A 6000-nucleotide genomic window follows, 5' to 3' on the forward strand; every position below is an offset into this window, starting at 1 on the left:
TATCCTACTAGTCCAGTGGTAATACATACAATTATAAAAATTCCAGATTTATTTGCTCGAAACAGAAATAATGAAATTTTAGCGGGACCAAAGAGACAATGGAATTAAAATTTTAAAAATATTAGAAACTCATTCATTCTTTTTTTTTTGTTTAATTGCCATATTTGATTCCAGTATTAATTTAGCGGGTTTAGAAAATGGTTTAGACACGTTAAATGAAAATTTACAAAAAGAAGCGTATGCCAGTCAATTAGGAGAGATAAGATAGTGTCTTGGAGAGGTATATTTGTAATATAAAAGCAGGTATGGAAACCAGCTACGAGGCGCAATACCCAAGAAAATAGCATTAGAAAACACAAATGAAGACTTCGACTCCTGGAGTGCACTTACTAGGCCGAACCTGAAACATAACCTCCTCTTCAGAAGCATCAACAATGAATATAATGTCCTCCATGCAGTTGCAAAGTAATGAGCTTCACCAATATTTGGGAATCCCTGACTTGCTACTAGAAAATCCATAACAAAGAGCCAACTTTGATGTTTTAGAATATTGGAAAACTAGAAAATGTATTTTTCCGGTACTATCAAGACTTTCCCTAGGTGTTTTCTCTGTTCTTGTCTCAACCGTCTCATCCGAACAAACATTTAGTGCAAGTGGAAGAATTTTAAATGAAAGAAGGACTAAACTTTCACCAAAATTGATTGAAGTCTTCACATGTCTTCGAGATTGGGAATGGTCATGCCATCAGGATCAATACGAGGTTGTTGGTGATACTTTAATTGAATCATTTCAATTTTGTAATTTAGATGATACAGATGAAGAAAATCCTAGTGAACCCTCAAATTAGTTGTTTTGTAATTTGTAAATTAACTGTCAATTATTGCACTCTTTTTTTCCTAACCAAGTTTTTGTCCCAATTGGGTTTTTCTTGATAAGGTTTTTAACGAGACAATAATTGTTATAATTTCTTATTTTATTTTTTGATAAATAAAATAAATATAATTTTTCTTATATTACAATTTAATCATATTAAAATTGAATTAATATTTGAAATGTTAACTAAAAAAAAAATTTAATTTAATTGAATTGATATTTGAAAAATTAACTAAAAAAAAAATCACAAAAGAAAAAAATTTCCGGGTCGGTCCACACAAAAACCCGTTGGGTTAGGGTTGCAGACCGAGCCCGGCTGACCCTTTTAGACAAAGAGGCAGGTCGGTTTAGGCCCAACCTATAATTTGGCCTACATGTCATTTTTCCACCTCTACAAGCCACTGACAATCTAGTGCACCTGTAGAGGAGGCTTTTACGGTTGTGGGGCTCGGGTAGCACCGAGATGTCGTTGGAATATTCTGTGACCTTGAGGGTAAGAGTGCTAGAACTAGTAGGTGATTTTCTGAATGCCTAATTAGAGGGTTTGCCCTTGCTTATATAGTGAACCTAAGGGGTCTAAATCAAACTCGAAATCCTATTAGGTGGAGGAGTTATAGTTTAGGAAGGAGATATGATCTAGTTCTTTTATCAGGTTAAGCTTAACATATGAATGAGATATGGGATCTTGATAGAAGTAGAAACAAGATAAGATTTTGTTTCCTGTTCATGGATTGCTATCGGCTAGTGGGCTTAAGCCAGCTTAGCTTATCTTGTAAGGTAACCCAACTCATAGGGAGGGCAATTCGCAAAATGGATTTAAGCATATGCCCAACTGGAATTGGGCTAAGGCCTTGGTTGTGGCTTGTCCATTTCTTTATTGGGCCTTGTGAGAACCAATACGATTTTTTGCCCATATAATTTTGAGCTTATTTAAATTACTAGATTTTCTTTATATTAAATTACATTCATAAGAGTATAATTGTTTGGGTTTATCTATGGGCAAAAAAGTGGTTATTAAAAGTTATAAACACTTTCTGAATTTTTTTTTAGGTTATTGGGTTCAATCTTAAAAGTGTATATATAACTTTAAATAAACTATTTTACGTATATGGTTTTCCAAGTTACGTTTAAACTTATTCAAAGTTTTAAAATTTCAAAAATATTCTTATACTACATAATAAATTTGATTTTATGTTTCTTGTATATTAAATAACAAACAACTTTGTTTGGTAAAAGCTATACTCTAATAAACTTCATCCGAGTAAGTCACATCAAACAAACCTTAAATATTGAATTGAAAAGTTAAATTCATAGTTTATAAAAAATTAGAAAAAAAAAAAAAAATAGGTCCATCTTCTGTGGAGATTTCTCAAGTAAATTTTTGTTTCAAATGTGTGTGTTTATATATATATATATATATATATGTAGATTCATATGCAAAATATCATTTCATCCAACAATTAGAACATTACATTGGACTATTAATTGTTTTTTTATATAAATTATAAATAGTTTTTTATTTGTTTATGTACTTTTTAAAATTGTTTAACCTTCTCTTAGATTTCAATCCAACAACAATTAAACATTATATTGGACTATTAAATGTTTTTTTTTTTTTAATATAAATTATAAAATTTTTTTTTTTTTAATTTGTCTATGTACTTTTTAAATTGTTAAACCATTGTCTTAAATTTATCATAATCAACTTTGATTGAGGTTTGTACTAAACCGAGGTTTTAGCACGTAGTTTATAACCATGATTAATTTCGTATATCATGTAAGATTGTTTAACTCGAAGTGTCAAAAACAATCAACCCCAAAAGTTATTAAAAATACATTAATCAAAATTTTGATAATTTACAAAAATTTGTGTGTGCTTCAAATTAAACGATCTCAATACGCTCATGAAATTTATCTGTATCTTTTCTTAATTTATTTATATATATAAAAAAAAAAAAAAAACTTATGATGATGTTCTTACATTAAATATCTTTCACGACTTAAAAGATTTAATTTTAAGGCAAATTTTCTTTTTTGAAAAATGGAAAAAACATTTATTACTGTCCACCCTATGGATATAAGACTTTATGAAATATCATAATTAAAGAAATTACAAGACAGCGAAAGTAAAGTTACTTGGTATACTTCCTATCAATCATTATTAAGGTGAAGTTTATATTACCAATAAAATAAAGATAGGTTGGTAAATATTTTTCACAACTTTTTTCTCACAAACGCTATGTGACAGCTTACAAGTGGTTAGCTCACATTTGGTTAGGTAGGATCTAATACGAGTTGATATGTTGCGTTTGTGAGAGAAAATTAGTAAGAAGGGTTTGTCAATATACTATTACTCTTACGAATATAGAGAAAATTTGTAATATAAAATATTTTGAACGAGATTCCTCATATTTTTATCTTTCAATTCATCAAAATAAAATAAGAAATTAATCCATGGATCTAACCAAAAAGGAATACTTTGAATTTTAAAATAATAAAAACAACCATGGTGTTTAGGGATGGGCGCATGTTGGGTTGGGGATGGGGACCCCGTCCCCGATATCCACCCATGACCGTCCCCAGCCTGCGGGGATCGAATCACTCCCATCCCCGTCCCGTCCTGACCCGATGAACGGGGCTTCATAGGGAAATTCCCCCCACAGGGATTTTTGCCCCGTAGGGATCGAAACTTTCTGCATGTTCCTACGACAATAATATTGAATTATTGTAATTATTTTAATTGTGAAAAACTAGCACGTTGGTAGGTACTATATTTGACAATTTGACTATTTAATTTAGTAATTAACTCATTAAAAGGGCATAATTTAAGGTAAATAAATATAAAATCAACAATTCAATCTTAATTTTTCATAAAATTAATATAACTAAATTTAATCTTAACATAATTTACTAGGTAAATTGATTACTTATTTAATTGTATGAAGGCTTAGCCGCTTAGGCTTAATCAACCTTGTTAATTAATTAATTTTTCATAAAATAAATATATCTATATCTAATCGTAACATAATTCATTAGGTAAATTGATTAATTATTTAATTGTACGAAGATTTAGGCTTAGTTAGCCAGTTAGCCCTATTAATTAATTAATTTTTCACAAAATAAATATAACTAAATTCAATCTTAATATAATTTACTATGAATTAATTCATAAAACATTATCTTTATTGCAACTAATAAAATTAGTCAATTTGTGAAAGAGACAAATTTCATTATCCTAAACTCTCAACATTGATTAAGTTTAATATCATATTTAATTGGTTAATTAATTAATTACAAGGATAGTTGAATTTGTGTAATTTGTAAGTTGTTAACCAATTGTGTATATTCTTATATTGGTTTGGTAAATTGTAATAGTATAATCAAATTTATTTTTGGGCCATGTATTATTATTTTGTAAAATTCACAAAGTAATAATACATATATTTAATTATTAAACTCCCTCGTTTAAATTGATTTTTCTATAAATTTAATACAAACGTTAGAAAGTATTATAAAAGTAAATATTATAAATTTATATACATTACTTAAAACCATGATTTAAACTCTAACGTTATATATAATCTTGCAAAGGAAAAAAAAAACATAAAATTCTCAATAAAAGAAGGCAGAGCGAGGCGGGTTGACAGGCCGGGATTACACAATCCCCTCCCCCAGCCCGTCCCCGGGGGTGGGGATTTTTTTGAGGACCATCTTTGACCTTATCCTCGATATTTATGGGGATTCTCCGCCCCATTCGGGCCGGGTCGGGCAGGATCCCCATGGGACTGGGGCAAATGCCTATCCCTAGTGGTGTTGTTATATATATATTCTCTAGTTAAACGTCCTAATAGTTATTTATCATGACCATGAATATATATCATTAGATTTCTATGAGATAGATCCAACCATGTATAAGATGTCCTTACAGGACCTTACTTGTATGTATGTATGTCGGACCAATAACATTGGCATGTCCAGAGGTTTAAAATCCAGCAAACACACCTTTTGTGATATGGGCAAATGTAATCCCATGAGACCCTGAAGTTGACAGCTAGGTAAATCTCCTCAATGGTCATCCCTATTAGCAACTCAGGTGGATCGAACTCAAGACCTCTTGAATAATACATTTAAAAGTCAAAGTTGACTTCTGGGTCACCAATGATGGTTTTTATTTAGATATTCGAACTAGACAATTTTCGTTTATATACATAATTAACAGTTAACGAAGATTAATTTTATAGGGTTTGGCGGAAGCAGAAGAGAAGACGGTGGAGATGCAAGTTGTAGAGTTGGTTGAAGTTGTAGTTAAAGCACAAGAGTAATGCTACAGTTACCGACGGATGTGCACCGAATTTGTACACCAAATGACGTGGCAAAATCCTGACCGTTGATTTATTATCAGTTAATATTAATCAACGGTCAGGATTTTACCACGTCATTCGGTGTAAACTTTTCGGTAACTCTATCATTTTCCAAAGCACAAATATTAAGGTCCACTAGTCACTAAAAACTTGGATTAAATTAGTTGTGTGAACTCTGTGAATACATCAACAAACTTCAATTCTTCACGGCACAAGCTTGCGACTTCTCTTCTATAATTATGTTTTATTTACCAAACTTTATTTTATAATGGAATATTTATTACATCAAACTAATGCTATTGTTTTCTAACTTTTGGTTGATTTATTCGACATCAACATAATATTAGAAAATGAAAGCTAGTACTTTCATTTGTTATTTTCGATTAATGTCCCATTATTTAATATTATTTAACAGATCGCATAGAATTAATTGTAGCAAGTGTTTTCAGATCTACGATCAGGGGCGGATTTAATGAATGACGAGTGGGGACCACGGCCCCCACTCAATTTTTTAAAAATTTCGGATTTTCTATTTCTATTTATATTTATTTAAATTTTATCCTTATAAATCTTTGAGATTTTGAGAACGGAATAGTCGGCCCCCACAGTAAGTTTGGATTTTGTTTTTGTAAAATCTCGTTTTTAATTCTAATATATTTATTACATATTCTTTGTGATTTTTATTTTTATGCAAGGGATCTATTAGTTTTTTAAAATTTTATTGGGAGTGAAAATGAAAGGAATAAGAGTTGTTGGGTTTCCACG

Source organism: Pistacia vera, unplaced genomic scaffold (assembly GCF_008641045.1).
Source record: "Pistacia vera cultivar Batoury unplaced genomic scaffold, PisVer_v2 Contig123, whole genome shotgun sequence".
Taxonomy (NCBI): Eukaryota; Viridiplantae; Streptophyta; class Magnoliopsida; order Sapindales; family Anacardiaceae; genus Pistacia; species Pistacia vera.